The sequence below is a fragment of the Lepus europaeus genome, chromosome 10, assembly GCF_033115175.1.
Source record: "Lepus europaeus isolate LE1 chromosome 10, mLepTim1.pri, whole genome shotgun sequence".
NCBI classification, from domain to species: Eukaryota; Metazoa; Chordata; class Mammalia; order Lagomorpha; family Leporidae; genus Lepus; species Lepus europaeus.
The window spans coordinates 91,900,360-91,919,950 of NC_084836.1; positions in this window are offsets into that span (position 1 = coordinate 91,900,360).

Genomic DNA, 19,591 nt, shown 5'->3' on the forward strand with positions numbered 1-19,591 from the left:
AGGCAGAGGAGACAGCACTAAATCCCAGGCAGTGTGATACAAGATGTGGGCACCCTAAGCAGTGGCTTAACCCACTGTGCCATAACCTCTGCCTCTCAAAACACATTTTGGCTGGCGCCGCGGCTCACTAGGCTAATCCTCCGCCTGCGGCGCCGGCACACCGGGTTCTAGTCCCAGTCGGGGTGCCGGTCGCTCCTCTTCCAGGCCAGCTCTCTGCTGTGGCCCGGGAGTGCAGTGGAGGATGGCCCAGGTGGGTGGGCCCTGCACCCGCATGGGAGACCAGGAGAAGCACCTGGCTCCTGCCTTCGGATCAGCGCGGTGCGCTGGCTGCAGCGCACCACCGGAGTGGCCATTGGAGGGTGAACCAACAGCAAAGGAAGACCTTTCTCTGTCTCTCTCTCTCTCACTGTCCACTCTACCTGTCAAAAAATAAAATTAAATTAAAATTAAAAAATAAAATAAAAAAAACACAGCATTTTTTTTTAAATCACTACCTCTGAACATTTTATCATTCTGAAGTACCATGAGATAAATAATATTACAAGTTGAGGGAGCATTTCTACTGTAAAATGGAAGGCATCATCAAATAAAAAAGAACTATTAAGCAGAAAAAAAGGAAGAAAAACCTGTGCATGGTTATTCTATTTCCTGTATATGATAGGGAAGTAAGAAGATGTAGAATGGACAGCTCTGAGAAATAAGCAGCGCCCTTACAAACACAGTTAATATCTGAACACTCACGGCAAAACCAAAGAAAGCCACTGCTGCTACCCATCAGTAAGGAAAAGCTCCATTTGTCTGGGCATAGGTGGCTAAGCTTATGCTGAGAGACTTGAAGTTAACACTACGCAGTGAAAGCAGCCCTTGGAGAAACTTCAGTCTGGACATGAAATACCAACAGTGATCACTAAAGCAACTCCATCAGTCCTTGACCTCATTCTGCATATCAAACGCACAAGTTCTTGGTTTTACAGTCCCTCACTGTGATAGACGGTTTATTAAAAACCTGGGTCATCCGTGCCAATAAACATACGGTTTCATCCTTACTTTAGAAGTGATCACAAATGATGAAAATCTGGTCATGATCCACCAAATAATTTGAAATTTCGAAGAATATTTATACTTCCCCAAAAATATTTGAGTTTACTATTAAGGGTATTTGCGGAGAACATGAAAAATACGTAACCTTTCTTTCCCATGACTGCAATACCTAAGGGCTCTGATCTAAAAAGATAACATTTATTCTCAAAATAAGATTTTAAAATTAAAAAAAAAAATCAAATGTGGAAGTTAACTTCTACTGTATATTTTCAAATAATTTGCAAGAAAAAAAAACTGCATGGACTCTGATTGTTGAGTTTGCAGGCTACATCTGAGAAACAGAGAGTGAAAACATGGGCTCTAAACTCAGAAAGTAATTCCACTTACATCACATCCTCACAAATCAGCATGTCAATGTGATCAACCCAAGGAAAACCACACAGAAACCTTGAAGTTCAATTTTACCTGGAGGGTGGGATAGGAATGTATTCTGGGCAAGTATTAGTCATGATTTTAATTTGAATAAATCAAAGCCCAAATGGATTTCCTAGTATCCTAGGAAAATATCACGTTCATTGAAATTGTCAAAGATAACTGTCCCACGTTGCCAAAATCAGCAATATACATTAATCTAAAGACAGTTGGATGTGTTCTTGGGAAGAACAAAATAGCTGCATTACAGGCACTGACTGGCTTTGCAGGGGGCGAAATATTTCTGAAGTGATACAGATTTTAAAATCAACTTCTGCAAAAGCTTGTTGGTAACACAGTATTTTTTAAACTTCCACCTTTCATTATCTCATAAGGCAAAACCACACCACCTCAGGGTTCCAAGGCATGTAAGTAGCTTCATATCACTCACACTTCCAGGCACACAAATATAAAACTTCCCAATGAATATTGTAGAACAAAGCTCTTCTGCGTGGGTGTGCATTTGTAAAATAAAGGTAGAATTATTCCGACAGATGTAAATGTGCACCCAGTGATCAAAAAAATTCTGTTTTGACAGTTACTTGTAGAACAGCATTTTCACAGCGATTAATTCAGAGCTGGGTAATGATACCATCAAAGCTAAATCAAAACTAAGGTGAGATGGTTGAATAATGATATGGTAGTGGGGAGGAGTCTAATGAGTAATCTAACACTAAGTACCTTTAGATAGGTTATAATATGTTACATTGGAAGGGTGCCTAGTTCTGTCAACAAAAGTCTCATATACATAAAAATGCCAATAAAAACTGCTCTTCCATCTAAAGTTTGAATTTAAAAAAAAAAAAACAGGTGTTCTCCCAAGACGCAATGTTATTACACTTCTACAATTCAAAAAGAAGATGACATAATAGATCAATACAACAGCTGAAAAATATGCAAGACTGTCCTACGAAAAACACAGATAGTCAGGGATTGCATAACATAGATAGTCAGGGATTTCACCACATGCCCCTGTTGTGCTAGATTTTTGGTCTTCTGTATGATTCTATAACTTAGCTCACTGAGGTGTGAAGACTACAAAACACCAGGTTCTCAGCTCAACCGCACAATTTTAAAACCAACACTAAAAGGGTACTGTTAAAATTCTACACACAGTTTTTGTATTCTTAAGAGCACAGTTTATTTCCTTAACACCCTTTGGAGACTGCCTAGGTAAAGTCACCAGTTGCTTTTCCTGGTCATGTTTACTTTATGAATCTGATTTCTCTTTAAAGGAGAAATTCATTTCCATTTTCAGGTATTATACAGATGCCTATGTTTGGATGACATTATTGCCAACCAAACAGAATTTATTATTAAACAGCTATCTCCACATACCCATAACTTAAATTTTAAACCACCGTGTATCACATTTATGGTAAAAAAAAAAAAAAAAAAAAAAAAAAAAAGGAAGAAAGAAAAAGAAAAAAAAAAAAAAAACCAGCAACCCACCATGAATGTTTTGCTCAAAATTAAATTTCAAACACGTGCTTTAGAACAATGGCTAGAATCACCACAGGAGTTTTTAAAAGTTAAAAGAGTAGGGTCATCTCTCAGCTACATTCGTATTTACGGAAACATAGTGAACGCTTGCATTTCTCTCTAAAAAAACGCTAGTTGTATGACAGTTCGTGATTCTAAAGTTGTACTTGGACACACTTGGAAATTGGAGAATTGCGTATTTCCACTTCGCTTCAGTACTGTCTACAAAGCCTGCACTCAGAAGTACTGTACTAGATACACAAGGTCTAATTCGCTAAGGGAAGAGCAACTTTAAAATTCTGAAAATGAAGTAATCTTTAGTGTCCTTCACTGAAAGGGTTTTAGGAGGCCCGAACGCGGCTGTTTTAGGCGGAAACAGTCCATCCTGTCTATGTTTGCCCCACAAGAGGTAGGAAGAGCATACACATCTACAAGCGTTGCATGGTGCCAACTATTTGCAACCAAAATAAGCATATACACGTCGGGCCGAGCTATTTCTAGCCCAGAAGCCGGTGCACGTCCGGATTGAGTCTGAGGAAACCCAGTAGGCGACGACTACAGGGGGAAGGGGGTGGCGGCGGGGTCCCCTGCCTCCCCAGCGCGCCGGGCGCCTAGCACCCAGCACCTGCACTCGGTCCCGGCCGGGCATCCGGGTGCGCGCGCGCGCGCGTCCGGGACGCACCCGCCGAAAGCAAACAAGCCCCGCGGGCCGAGGCGGGCGGCAGCATCCTCGGGCGGGACCCGAAATGCCTTCTCCTACCTGTCACTTTGCCTGGAGCCGCTGCCGGGGATGCGGCCGGGAGACCCGGGGTGTGCGCGCGCGAGTGTGCGCGCGTGTGTGAGAGAGAGCTTGTTGGCGGTGCAGCTCACTTACTGCTCCCGGCGCCACCAACCCCCTCCCCGCCATAAAGAGCCGCCGCCGAGCCCCCTCCCGGCGCGCACCAGTCCCGCCCTCCCGCCTGCCTCCGCCCTCCGCTCCCCGGCCTCCCCGCCTCCCCGCCGCGCGGTCCTTACCTCAGCCCAGGGCAGGGGGCTCCGCGGCGTCTCTCGGGCCAGCCCGCGGGGCAGCGCCGGCCCGCTCCGCCACCCGCCCGCCAGTCCGCCGGGCTCCGCGCGTCCCCTGCTCCGGGCCCCGCCGCCCCTCGTGGCCCGCCGATCCCTCCTCCCCAGCCCCCGAGTCTCCCTCCTCCTTCTCGCCTCCCGGCTCCAGAGCCCGAGCTGTCGCCTCGCAGCCCCAACCTGCCCAGGCTACGGAGCATGCCCAGTGCGGCGCGCCCGAGCTGGGCTGGGGGTGGGCAGGGGCCGGGCAGGCCGCCGGCTGCCGCGAGCCCGCGGGGCGGAGAGGGGGCGCGGGCCGGGGGCCGGGCGGCGGTGGCGGGTGGACGGCAGCGCTGGGAGGAGGTGGGTGGGGCGCCCGGGGAAGCCGCCCAGCTACGCGCTCCTCGGGGGTCTCCCCGGCCGGCAGCCGCGGCACGTGCCCCACGCTCGGTAGTCGAGGTGTGCACAGGGTGGCGTGGGGCGCAGCAGCCAGGTGGGGAGGGGGCGGTGCACCTTCCTCGGCTGGGAGACTGGCAGCCTGCGGGGGACCGCGGGCCGGGGGTGGGGGTCCGGACTGGCCAAAGCGGGTGCCCCAAAACCTCTGGCCCAGATAGGAGTGCTTATTGTTTACATTTTGTTTAACCAACGCTTAAAGCGCTTAGGATGTCTCAGTCACCGTTCTGAACGCTTTTTATTCATTTAATCCGTGAAGCACTTTTCCAAACCAAGTACCTCCGTATTAGCGCTTTTCTTTCTTACATTGAGCCACAAAGAGATTAAGTGGTTCCCAAAAGTCTTCTCCCAAGTGCAATCTTAGACATGAAACACCCACACACACACAACTTTGGTCCCTAGGATGCTGGGGCGCTCCCCCGCCCTAGTAGCCCTCAGGTACCTCCAAGTCACACTCACACTCAGGCCCTAGGGACATTCTTTCTGGCATCACCCTTTGTGTGGACCCTCGAAAAGAGCGGCTCCAGGACTCCCGGAGGGCTCCTGTCCCTCTTCCACCCCCCTTCTCCTCCCAGCTGGCGGCCACCAAAACCCGGAGACGTGGCACCTGCGCATTGGGGACTGGGGCCACGCTCGCAGCTGAACTGGGCATGCTCAGCCGCCTGAGCGAGTCCGAATGGCCAGGAGGAAAGACGGAACCTGGAGGCGAGTATAGTGTAAGAAATGCAGGGGAAATGTGTGTGCAAACAGCAGTCCAGGCTCTGGGGGGCAAGGGCATCTGGAGATGTAGAAGGCTCGTGCTGCTGGCACACCCTGGCCATTTCCAGGCAGGGCTAAGAGCGGAGGATAGTCATCCAAAGTTTGCCAACTGAGCATCCTTAAAGGGACAAGGGCTCAGTCGACTGACCGCTATCCAGTTAAAATATTAAGCTGCCTCTCTCTGTAACTGTGCCTTTCAAATAAATAAATAAATCTTTAAATAAAAAAAATATATATTAAGCTGCGATTTTAGCTGTGCCCTATAAAAACCTCCTGGCAGCTGAGCCTGTTTGCCTGTAAGGAAGCCAAGAAAAGTATATTATTCTAAGTTTCCCTGCAAGAGTGGAAAGACAGATCCCAGGGAAAAGCTGGGTGGCTCTTCACTGTGCAGAGTTCAGAGTTCAAGACGATCTTCAATGATGCCACCGTGGTAAGAACATGCTTCTCAAACTACTGTGGTGGGCACACAGACTGCCTGGGGTCTGCTTACTGTGCAGATTTTGATGTAGGAGGGCTGGGATGGACCTGAGATTCTGTGTTTCTGACAAGTTCCCATACCATGTTGATCTTCCTTAGCTTGGACTTTAGCAGCGAGAGAAAGATTCAGTGTTTTAGGGCTGTTCTCTATTCTGTACATGAGAAAACAAAGGCTCATAAAGGTTCAGCAGCTTGCCCCAGGTCACACGGCCAGTAAGCACCATAGCTAAATTCAAGCTCAGTTCTCCCCGGGCTGATAACATTTCTGTATTCATCAGTCATTACCCATAGGCAGATGAGCTCTAGGTCATTCATTTATGTGTCTTGATAAGTTTTTAACAGTACCAATCAATTTTGTCACAATGCGCCCAAACATGCTATTTTATCAGTTAGTTTTTGCTGTGTAACAAACCACACCAAAACTTAGTCACCTCAAGTAATATTATACGTTAGCTCACGATTCTGTGACTCATGCTTTCTGGCTGGAATCAGCCTTGCAGTCTGCTGTTTCTTCAGGGCCTCCTGGTGCAGCTGCAGACCTGTGGCACCTGGAACCTCACCTCAACCACTAGGATGATAGCTGTGTCTACACTGCTTCTTTAGAATATGAGCAATTAGTTCCCACTAACAAAGGAAGAGAAGCCCAAGTCAAGATAGTATGCTGGGGCTGGTGCTGTGGGTAAAGCCGCCTCCTGCAGTGCCGGCATCCCATATGGACGCCAGTTTGAGTCCTGGCAGCTCCACTTCTGATCCAGCTCTCTGCTGTGGCCTGGGAAAGCAGTAGAAGATGACCCAAGTCCTTGGGCCCTTGCACCCGCATGGGAGACACGGAGGAAGCTCCTGGCTCCTGGTTTCAGATCGGCATAGCTCCGGCTGTTGCGGCCATCTGGGGAGTGAACCAGCAGATGGAAAACCTCTCTCTCTGTCTCTACCTCTCACTGTAACTCTCTTTCAAGTAAATAAAATAAATCTTGGGGGAAAAAAAGATAGTATGTCATACCTCTGTTTGCTAATGTTCTTCTGCTCAAAGAAAGTCACATGGCCTTGGCCAGGTTCTTGTCAGAGAGGTGAACTTCATTTTTGATGGGAGCAGATGCAAAACAGAGTAGCCTTTCTTCTTCAATCTACCACAAATAGCAGCCTCCACAGAACCAACCCTGTGGCACCAGAGTTTACTCAATGTTTCATAGATTAATCCTCTCTCTCATCATATACATTGGTAAACAAGATCACAGTAATTTTTCTGTTCTTGTTACTGTAAGGTCTTCAATTTAATATTTGATCTACTAAGGAATCTCAACCTAGTGGGTTATAACCATCAAATAAATTTTTCCCTAATTCCTAAGTTCAATTTGACTATGTTGGAGCCTCCTTTCCTTCCCTTTAATGGTATATGATACTGTCATTCATTCAACAAATATTTTTGAAAAGCTATCATGTACAAGGCACTATTCTTTGCCAAGGATAATAAGGTAACAACAAACAAAATCAATGCCGTTATGAGGCTTAGATACTATCAGAAGATACACAGTAGCACATCAAAAACACAGGAATATGGCCGGCACCGCGGCTCACTAGGCTAATCCTCCGCCTGCGGGATGCCAGTACTCAGGTTCTAGTCCCGATTGGGGTGCCGGTTCTGTCCCGGTTGCTCCTCTTCCAGTCCAGCTCTCTGCTGTGGCCCGGGAAGGCAGTGGAGGATGGCCCAGGTGCTTGGGCCCTGCACCCGCATGGGAGACCAGGAGGAAGCAACTGGTTCCTGGCTTCGGATTGGTGCAGCGCACTGGCTGTAGCGGCCACTTGGGGGGTGAACCAATGGAAGGAAGACCTTTCTCTCTGTCCCTCTCTCTCACTAACTCTGCCTGTCCAAAAAAAAAAAAACAAAAAAAAAACAAAAAACCATAGGAATAATGATAGGCCTTTGGCAAAGCAAATACCCTTTGAGTGTTCACATCCCAGCTCTGTTTCTGATTTCAGCTTCCTGCTAAAATGCACCATGGGAAGCAGCAGTCCCTCAAGTACTTCATTGGCAACTCAATTACTCGGGTCCCTGCCATCCACTTGGGAGACGCAGATGGAGTTCTATGGCCAAGCCCTAGCAGTTGTGAGCATCTAGACAGTGAATCACTGGATTGAAATCTCTCTCCCTCTCTCTCTTTCCGCCTTGCAAATAAAATGAAAATAAATATATAAGGACACTTTGGAAATATTGTAGAAATGGAATTAAGCAATAAATGCATTGTGGTGCAAAAAAATTGGTGCATAGTATCTTCATAGTGTTCATCTTCTATGACATGGAGTAACGCTAATAAGCGCCATATGAAGGAAAAGGACAAGGTTTCTTGAGATGAGGTGGAGGGACTGCTTCTTTAGCTAGGACTCAAAGATAGCCTCTCTGAGGATGCAGCATTTGAGTGGAACCTGAATGAAGAGTGATGTGAATATGTGGGGAACAGCGTTTCCAGCAAAGGGAACAGCCGAAGCCCTACATAAGAATGTGTTTGGCATGATCAAGAAACAGAATACAAACCAGAGCAGCGCAGAACTGGGGTCACAGAAGCAGCAGGGGCAGGAGCCAGTTCGAGACCCTGTGGTTCCATTTCCTATCCAGTTCCCTGTTAAAGGCATGGAAAAAAACAGAAGATGACTCAAGTGTTTGAGCCCTTGCCACCCACGTGGGAGACCCAGATGAAACTCCTGGCTCCTGACTTTGGCCTGTCCCAGCCCTGGCTGTCGAAGCCATCTGGGGAGTGGACCATCAGATGAAAGATATCTCTCTCTTTCTCTGTCTCCTCTTCTCTATCTGTGATTCTGATTTTCAAATAAATAATTTTTTTTAAAAAAAGTTTTGAGTGGGATTGTGACACTATGTAATTGACAATTTGGAGATAACTCACATTGAAAATTCCTGTAGGAACAAGAACAGAAAAAGAGAAACTATTCTCAGGATATAGCAGTGGTTACTCGGGTTTTATTACTTTTCGGTATTAAAACTCAGACCAGGTTAAGTCTTCCATCTCTTTTGTTTTTAGATTTATTTATTTATTTTGAAAGAGTTACAGAGAGAGAGAGAGAGATCTTCCATCCATTGGTTCACTTCCCAGATGGCCTCAATGGCTAGCACTGGGCCAGGTCAAAGCCGGAAGCCAAAAGCTTCTTGCAAGTCTCCCATGTGGGTGGCAGGACCCCAAGAACTTGGGCCATATTCCACTGTTTTCCCCATGCCATTAGTAGGGAGCTGGATTAGAAATGGAGCAGTGAATTAGAAGTGGACACCAGGGGCTGGTGTTGTGGTACAGCAGGTTAACGCCCTGGCCTGAAGCACTGGCATCCAATATGGGCGCTGGTTCTAGTCCCAGCTGCTCAACTTCTGATCCAGCTCTCTGTTGTGGCCTGGGAAAGCAGTAGAGGATGGCCCAAGGCCTTGGGCCCCTGCACCTACATGAAAGACCTACAAGAAGCTCCTGGCTCCTGGCCAATTGGGGAGTGAACTATTGGATGGAAGACCTCTCTCTCTCTCTCTCTCTCTCTGCCACTCCTCACTCTGTGTAACTCTTTCAAATAAATAAATAAACCTTTAAAAAAATAAAAAGTGGACACCAATTGGCACCCATAGGTCTCTGCTACGCCACAACACTGACCTCAAGTCTTCAATCTTAAGATCATCCAAATTCAGTCTTCTTCCCAACCCATTGCAGGCCCAGCTGAGTCCTTTACTCCTTGAAGTGGCCGGTTCATGGCACAGACTGTGGCTCTTCAATAATCTCTTGCCCATAGCTCTGCATCAACATCTTGACCCTGGCCAATTCCTCCAGCATATTGGTCAGTAGGAAGAAACAAGAAAAGGAAAGGTGTCCCCACCCTTGACCTGTGGCCAATGTGGTCCTCTGTCCACCGTGACTGTTTCTCTGGTTAGAAGAGCAGTGATGTTCTCTGTGGTAGGTGTCTAATGCCATCTTCCTGCCATGGAGGTCATAATTGAGATTCTTGGGGCTCCTTCTAGATCTCTCACTCAGAGGTTCTGCTTTTTAATTTCCTTATGAGACAGATGAAGAACATTCCCCAAATGCCCTCAGTGATTGAGACAGGGCTGGGCCAGGGCAAAAGCTGGAAGATAGGAACCCAATTTGGGTCTTTCACATGGGTGGCAGGAACCCAATTACTTGAGCCATCACTGCTGCCTCCCAGGGTCTGCATTTGGGAAAAGCTGGAGTCAGGAGCCAGATCCAGGCATCAAACCCAGGTACTCTAATAACAAAATGAAGACATCTTAATCACTAGGCTATAGGCCTGCCCCTGCTCCTTTTCCTGTAAAATTCAAAGCTTTTTTGGTGGCTCAGCCCAGAGCATCTCAATGCTGAGGTTCGCTGGCCAGATGGACTAGCCTATTGGGTGGGGGCATCCACAAGAAAGTTAAGCCTTGCAGCACTCCCAGTGTGCAGCGGAAGATCAGAGAAAATGGCGGGGGGGGGAGGGGGAGGGGGAGAGCAAACTGCATATTGCAGCCAGGCTAAAAGGTTGGCAGGGAAGGGAGGCAGGTAGGACTCTAGAGCTGTTTCTGCTGCAGGTGAATGCCTGGACCCAGTTATGACTTTCTCTAGAATATGGATCCCTGAACACTTCTTTGAGCTCAGCTGCAGAATCCAGTTATGAATTCTCTGGCAACATCTTGTTATGCAAATTAACATTCACCACAACAAAGGCTGAAGCAAATCACCAATGCAACTATTTCCCTTTCTTCGATTTTCATGGTCATATTTGTTGTTATTGTCACATAATATGAAAAGAAGACAGTAACAAGGAAGACCTTAAGGTTAATAGTCTCAACTGTATTAGCAAGAGACCACATTGTATCCTTTTTAGAGAAAGGGCAGTACATCTCTTGTCCCCGTTTAAAGTAACACATTAATCACAGCTTCCACCTAGCTCTTTACATGCTGTCCTTTGGAAATGAAGAGATCACCACTGGCCTATTTGTACTGTTTGCCTTAATTAGAGACATATTTCTTTAGAAGGCGGGCAGCACACAAATAGGCCTGACATGATCATGCTGTCTCTGCCCCAGAGTACCCCCTCCCTAACCTTGTGTTTCGTACCACTGTGTGCTGAGGAACTGAAACAACTTGTTTAGAGGTACTGAGAACCAAAGGAAATGATAATAAAGCAAGTTGCCCATGATTGAATTCATGTGCAGTGTAATGGCCATTAAAAAAAAGAAACACTCAATTGTCTATTAAATCAATCGTTGGTTGGAGTATAAACAGAGAATGGAAAGAAAAGGAAAATAGAGATGTCAGTTTAATTCCATTCAAAAGTATTTGCTCAAGAAGAGAATTTTCTATGTGAGTCAGGCTTAGGACAGGACTAGGCTGCATAGGTTTGAAGTAGTCTGCAATGATGATGATGACTGCTACTTAGGTATAAAATAGATACAATGAAGCATAAAAATCTTAAGTAGGAACTCAAGGAATACTCATCTACATAAACATCTATATGACCATCATATACATCAAGATACAGAACATTTCATCTCCCCAGAAAGTTCCTGGATTTGTGCTCTTCCCAGTCATTGCCCCTCCCAGGTACACAGACATACACCACCATCACCACAAGTAAGGCTATTCTAATACCACAGAATGGCTTTCTATTGGTTTTGGACTTCAGATAAATGGAATCAGACAGAATATACTCTTTCATTTCTGATTTCTTTTGCTCATAATGCCTATGAGATTCATCCATGACATAGCTTGTATCTGTAACTGCTTCCTTTTTATTCTTGCAGTGTATCATTGCAAGAATATAAGAAAATATATTTTTCCAGTCTTTTGAGAGGATAAAATATTGTGCAAGTTTTAAAAAGTGCTCTTGAAGGCCGCTTTGCAACACTGCTTTGTTACTTCTAAGTTTCCTATTACTAGCACTATATTGTTTACTAAGTACTTAAAACTTTTGTTAATGAATTGTTCTGTGAAAATAAAGGTTGTTCTGTGTCATAGTAAAGTGAATTCTAAGTGTTTTATGCAGAAAGTCCAAATAAAATTATGACATTTTTTGGATTTAAAAATAAAGGTTTTTTTCCCAAGGCAGCAGACAATTACTTTATAAATTTTTAAAAAATATTTATTTATTTATTTATTTGAAAGTCAGAGTTACACAGAGTGAGAAGGAGAGGCAGAAAGAGAGAGAAGACTTCCATCTGCTGGTTCACTCCCCAAGTGGCCTTAATGGCTGGAGCTGCGCCAATCCGAAGCCAGGAGCCAAGAGATTCCTCCGGGTCTCCCACTAGGGTGCAGAGGCCCAAGGATTTTGGCCATCCTCCACTGCCCTCCCAGGCCATAGCAGAGAGCTGGATCGGAAGTGGAGCAGCCAGGTCTCGAACCAGTGCCCATTTGGGATGCCTGCACAGCAGGCAGTGGCTTAACCTGCTATACTACAGTGCTGGCCCCTAAATTTTTCAGATGTCAAAACAGTCCCTTGAAATAGAAGAAGTTTGTGCTGTTACATTTAAAGTAGAAAGCCTCAAAAACTGTATGTAAGCATTTAACCAATGGGACATGACTTGCAAATAAGTGCACTGTTCCTACTTACCTGATGTTTATGACAAGATTACATAAAGTGAAATGAGAGCATATGGAAAATATACACACTACTTAATGAGGCTGCTCAACTGCTGGCCTAATTGCATTATTTTATGTGTCTCTCCATTCTTTAAATGTGAACAAATCAGTTTTGTAAATACAATGATTTGCTCCTATGATTGCTGCTAATGCTGCAACAAGATTAGAAAAATGCATTAACTTACAATATAAATATCAATTGCACACTCAACAAGACTCAATGTTCTTTTCTTCCCTTCACTGACTCCGTGTGGTTGGAATCACAACAAAAGTACAATTCAGTTAAATTTATTATTCCTCTCTGCCTCAGGAAGCCCACAATTTTCACCTACACAAAAATAATTTATTTATTTTCATTTATTTATTTTTGACAGGCAGAGTTAGACAGTGAGAGAGAGAAACAGAGAGAAAGGTCTTCCTTCTGTTGGTTCACCCACCCCCCCCCAAAGGGCTGCTACAGCCAGTGCTGCGCTGATCCAAAGCCAGGAGCCAGGTGCTTCTCCTGGTCTCCCATGGGGTGCAGGGCCTAAGCACTTGGGCCATCCTCCACTGCACTCCCAGGCCTCAGCAGAGAGCTGGACTGGAAGAGGAGCAACCGGGACAGAATCCAGCGCCCCAACCAGGACTAGAACCCGGGGTACTGGTGCCACAGGCGGAGGATTAGCCTAGTGAGCCACGGCGCCAGCCACAAAAATAATTTTTGACCTTCCTTTTTCAGTCTGTTTTGCCATTTTGATTCAAACCAAGATAAAAATAATACATTTTCATAGATTTCCGACTAGAAGTGATGAGATCAAATGATCAAATGATCTTATCACTTCGAGTAATTGATGAACATTTTTAAGTTCCAGAGAGGCTGCCTAACTTCCTCAGGTTGCATACACAGGGGATGGCACTCTGGGAATTAATTTCTTTTTCAGAAATTGTAGTCACATCAGTTCATCCAAATGCAGAGCAAAGACAAAATTAAGTTTATAGTGACAGACTCCCATAAAGTCAAAGTTTTAGTTTGTGATCTAAGAAGTGTTCCCCTTGGATTTTTAAGTGTTTTTCACAAAGAAGTTTCCTTCTCTAAAGTTTATAAAACAAGATGATCCAGAAGTCAGTTTCTAGCACTGACATGAGCTGCTGGCATTAAAGAAAGGCCTGTGTAGGCTTTAGGCAGAATTTCCACGTGATTGACCATGCTGCCCACATCACAGTCACCCAACCAAGGGCGAGAGGGGTGCCTGAGATGCTTCCCTTGCCAAGGCATGAAGCTGCACTAAAGAAGGGGTGGCTCTAATTTTCTTTTTTTTTTTTTATTTGACAGATAGAGTTAGACAGTGAGAGAGAGAGACAGGTCTTCCTTCCGTTGGTTCACCCCCTAAATGGCCGCTACAGCCGGAGCTACACCAATCTGAAGCCAGGAGCCAGGTGCTTCCTCCTGGTCTCCCATGTGGGTGCAGGGCCCAAGCACCTGGGCCATCCTCCACTGCCCTCCTGGGCCACAGCAGAGAGCTGGACTGGAAGAGGAGCAACCGAGACTAGAACCCGGCACCCATATGGGATGCCGGCACCACAGGCGGAGGATTAACCAAGTGAGCCACGGCGCCAACCCCTCTTTCTAATTTTCACAAAGCCATGGCATAGGCCTGATCCCATGGAGCAGGTCCAGCTTCCAGATGCCCTCACATTTATGATTATAATAGTCTGCTCTTTGCAGCATTTTGGCAGACAAATAATCAACGGCAAAGCATCTGTGTGATGTTTATGTGTTTTCCCCCTTCTAAAACAACACTAATGCAACCAGAAATGAGTGCTTTTTTTTTTTTTTTTTTTTGAATGGTTCATATAGGTTTTTTCCCCCATCTCAACTTTGTGGCAATGACAGAGGCACTAGAAAGAGCAAATGCCAGAGCACAAGTCCGTTTCATGTGTCTCTGCATCACGCCTACTAATCCCTCATTGCACAGAGCAAGTCTCTGGGTTGGGCCGGTGTTTGGGTACAGAGCCTAGTGGCCTGGGAAGATGCTGTACAGGATATGGACATAGACGGTGGTGAAGAGTGGAGGTCGTCATTACCATCTATCACACTATATTATTGGACTTCACATTCCTTGAGGACAGGGACCATTTCTTATTTAACTTCTAATCCCCAGGGCTCAACATGCTGCTTGGAATACAGTGAGACAGTAATAAATGTTTGCTGATCTAAAAATGAATGGCCCTGCAATCCACTGCGTGGCTGGAACCAGAACCAGTGAGTCATTTTTTACTTCTTCCACAGCCTCCTATTACACCTCGAGTCAGTCATTAAGTGGTATTGATTGACACCACTTTATAAATATCTCTTAAATCATTCTTTCCATTCAAAACTCAGCTTCTCCAACTCCTGAAGGAGGAATTAAAGCTCTCGGCTTCTCCAAAGCACCTGGTACATTCCTGTTTTATAGCACTTACCTCATTGTTTTAGAGTTATCTGTTTATCTGTCTCACCCCAAAGGAGTGTGAAACTTCAGAGGCCAAAATCAGGACGGTAACTCATTTTTCCCTTCAAAAGAAATAACAGTATAAACTTTAGAATGGGCAATACATACACAGACACAAAATTCAAAAGGCACAGCAAGAAAATACAATAAGGGGCCAGCGCCGAGGCTCAATAGGCTAATCCTCCACCTGCGGCGCCGGCACACTAGGTTCTAGTCCCGGTTGGGGCGCCAGGTTCTGTCCTGGTTGCTCCTCTTTCAGTCCAGCTCTCTGCTGTGGCCCAGGAATGCAGTGGAGGATGGCTCAAGTGCTTGGGCCCTGCACCCGCATGGGAGACCAGGAGGAAGCACCTGGCTCCTGGCTTCGGGTCAGCGTGGTGCGCTGGCCGCAGCAGCCATTAGGGGGTGACCCAACGGAAAAGGAAGACCTTTCTCTCTGTCTCTCTCACTGTCCACTCTACCTGTCAAAAAAAAAAAAAAATACAATAAGAAGGACTGCCTGAGGCCGGTGCTGTGGCACAGTAGTTTGATCCTCTGCCTGTGATGCTGGCATCTCATATGGTCTCCCGTTCTAGTCCCAAAGGCTCCTCTTCCAATCCAGCTGTCTGCTATGGCCTAGGAAAACGATGGAGGATGGCCCAGATTTTGGGGCTCTTGTACCCACATTGTAGACCTGGAAGAAGCTCCTGGTTCCTGGTTTTGGACTGGCGCAGCTCTGGCCGTTATGACCATTTGGGGAGTGAACCAGTGGATGGAAGGCCTCTCTCTCTCTCTGTCTCTCCCTCTCACTGTCTGTGACTCTACCTCTCAAATAAATAAATAAAATAGAAGAAGAAGGAGGAGGAGGATTGCCTCCTCCTAAGCATTCAAGCACTGAGAAGAAAGTGTTATATTCCTGTACCTTGTTTAGACTTGCTGTGAGCTTTAATCAGTGTATATATACAAACTTATAGGAAAGTACTCTAAAATGCTCATGGAAATGGAATTAAAAGACAAGTTAATATTGCTACAAAAAATTTGCAATCCATGATAATGTGTTCATAGTATGCATTTTCCGTAGACTTTATGAAGCTTCCTTCTACACAAATTCCTTTTTTTTAATTCTGTACTAATTTTTTTTATCAATTTACTTTGTAAATTATATCAAAACATGGAGAGCAGCCTTAATCTTTTCAATGGCTTTGTATCATTTTTTAAAAGATTTTTATTTATTTATTTGACAAGTGGAGTTACAGACAGTGAGAGAGAGAGAGAAAGGTCTTCCATCCATTGGTTCACTCCCCAAATGACCACAACTACGCTGGTCTGAAGCCAGGAGCCAGGTGTCTCCCCCTGGTCTCCCATGCGGGTGCAGGGGACCAAGCACCTGGGCTATCCTCCACTGTCACCCCCACCCCCCCAGGACATAGCAGAGAGCCAGACTGGAAGAGGAGCAACCAGGACTAGAACCGGCACCCATATGGGATGCCGGTGCCACAGGAGGAGGATTAACCCAGTGCATCATGGTACTGGTCCCAGCTTTGTATCATTTAATGTATGGCTATGCCATAGATTATTACATCTGTAGGGTTAACTACTACTACTTACTATGAGAAATACTCAAAGTAATGTCTTCCATTTCCTTCTCATTCATCTTCCTCCTCTTCAGCGTCCAAAATTTCAGTAGCTTGTAAAATCACTTTTCTTAGGTTTGTCTTAGTAGTGTTAACTATGTCTTCATTTTTTACCTTTTTTTCTTGATTTATAATATTGATCTAAAAGCGATCAACTTACTACTTTCCACCTTTTCTCTTCTTTTCATTCCTAAATGTACTTATATTATTCCTGCATTTTTAGAGGTTTTTTGGTATTTGATTTAGTTTTAGTCTTTCAGTTAAATAGTCTCACTGACGGTCCATTTGCTGCATTTTCTCCTTTCATATCTTGGTTTGCTGACATTTAACCTATAATAATTTATTTTTAAAGGGAATATGGGATGCATATTCTTTAATGATTACATGTCAAGACTGTTGTTTGTTCACTGCATTTTTTTTTTTGGACAGGCAGAGTGGATAGTGAGAGAGAGAGACAGAGAGAAAGGTCTTCTTTTTTGCCGTTGGTTCACCCTCCAATGGCCACTGCGGCTGGCGCATCGCGCTGATCCGAAGCCAGGAGCCAGGTGCTTCTCCTGGTCTCCCATGCGGGTGCAGGGCCCAAGGACTTGGGTCATCCTCCACTGCCTTCCCGGGCCATAGCAGACAGCTGGCCTGGAAGAGGGGCAACCGGGATAGAATCCGGCGCCCCAACCGGGACTAGAACCCAGTGTGCCGGCGCCACGGCGCCGCAAGGTGGAGGATTAGCCTGTTAAGCCACGGCGCCGGCCTGTTCACTGCATATTTAAATGATTGCTTGGCTTTGTGTAAAATGTTTGTTTTACCTTTTCTTTCTTGGAGGACATTGTAGGCATGGGCTTCCAGGACGAAATGTTGCTGTGAGGATGTATGAGGGCTCACTGATGGGTTTCCCCTTAAAATGATTAATTTTTTTATCAAGATTGAGAAAGAATTATTTCTTTAACATTAAGTAAGAAAATATTATTAAAATATTCTCAAATCAATAGTAATGTTAAGTGGTGAGACATAGTATGTCTTTTTCAGTTTTAGATTCGGTTATTATGACTCTAACTTTCTCAGGTTATCTATTTTATGTTCTATTATTTTAGTTTTTTATTGTAGAGATGAGTTATGTGTGTATTTGATTGCCTTTGATGAGCTTTTCTGTCTTAATGCTTTATTCTTTCACATTTTATTTTGCTCAGTTTTCTTAGTCCTATCTTCCCATGTCTGCTACTTTGTTATTCAGCAAGATCTTTTTCTCTTTGTCCTTGTCGTTATATCCTTCATTCCTGTGATTTCATTTATCTCTTCCCTTTTTTCCCCCTAACATATGCTAAATTTTGTTCTTATGTCTCCTGACATCTTCTCTGAGGTCTTTGTGAAATAATTTTGCATGTCTTTCTTCCAATCCATAAACAGGTAGTTTTGGGGATGTTGCCCCTCTAAGAGGATATTCTTCCACTCTGCTTGGTGGAGAGACAGCTTCCTACAAGAACATGGTGCCTATGTGAGTTTTCATCAGCCCTGAGTATTTGTAACAAACTTCGCCTGGGGAAGTTCTCACTGCCACCTGATAATCTTCCTAATCCTCCTTCCTAATGCTTGAAAACAAAATCACATGTCGATTATCTTTTTTTTTTTTAAAGGATTTTGTTTATTTGAGATGTAGAGTTACAGAGAGAGAGAGAGAGAGAGAGAGAGAGAGAGAGAGAGAGAGAAGTTTTCCATCTGCTGCTTCACTCCCCAAATGGCCACAATGGCTGGAGCTGAGCCAATTTGAAACCAGGAACCAGGAGCTTCTTCCAGGTCTCCCACACAGGTGGAGGGGCCTAAGCACTGGGGCCATCTTCCACTACCTTCTGAGGCCATAGCAGAAAGCTGGATTGGAATAGGAGCAGTTGGGACTAGAACCAGCACCCATGGGGGATGCCGGCACAACAGGAGGAGGGTTAACCTACTGCACCACAGCACCGGCCCCTATAAATTATATCTTAATTTTTAAAAACACCGCCTCACCCCGAGTAAGATACGTGTTTTGGAAAACTGTACTCTACTCTCTCAGTCTGAGATCTACCACACTTAGATGTCTTATCTCAGTGTCTTCCTGTATGCCTCAGATCTTCATTGAATGTGCCAGCCCTTATTTATATATGTAGGGTCTTCAAACCATTTATAGGACAAAATTGGTATTATGCATATATTTAACATAGTTTTCTCCAAAATAAACTTATTATTTAATTCCATTACCCATGAACTTTATGAAATAACCACGTAGTTATTAAAGTTTATGGAGTCACACATTTCTTTTCTTAAGCTGATTTGCAAGGGGGGGACATGCCTTTACTGGAAATTTTAAAACACAAAAAGACAAGCAATACTTTCCATCTTATAACTTTTATTCTTTTAATTTACAGGGTCTAGTGTGATGAGTACTTAATAAATGTTTATTAAAAGGATAAGAAGAAAGTTGTGCTTGTTTCTATTGCTACTGTAGCAAATTGCTTATAAACTCACCAGTTTAAAACAACATGCATATATTATCTTGCAGTCTATAGGACAGAAGATTAAAATAGAGCTCAGTGAGTAAAATAAAGGTGTCAGCAGCACTTGTTCTTTTCTAGACTTCCTGTGGGCAATCTGTCCCCCTGCCTTTCCTAACCTCTAGAGGCAGCCCGCAGCCTCAGTGTCTGATTCTTTTTCTCTCCATCTTCAGAGCCAGTAATGTTGGTTGCTGGTCAAAAACTTCTCCGTTTTCTTCCCCCTCTTCATTTTCAAGGGACTAAGTGATTACATTGGGTCTACCTAGATAACCTAGCATAATCTATGATAGTGCAAACATTTAACTTAATCACATCTGCAAAATCCATTTTGCTTTGTGAGGAAAAATTTTCATAGGCTATGGGACTTAGAATGTGGACATCTTGGGAGCAGGGGTCATTATTACAGAGTAATAAATCAAGCTAAGGAAAAAGTAAGTTACTTGTTCTTATGCAAATTTTTTCTATACTGCAATAATGAGCTTCTATTTGACATTAGGGCCTCAACTTTTCAAAGCGTACAAGTACCTGATCTATATGTGAGATAAATGAAAACCTTTTTAATTAATTAATTTATTTGAAAGAGTTACACAGAGAGAGAAGGAGAGGCAGAGAGGGAGAGAGTCTTCCATCCGCTGGTTCACTCCCTAGAT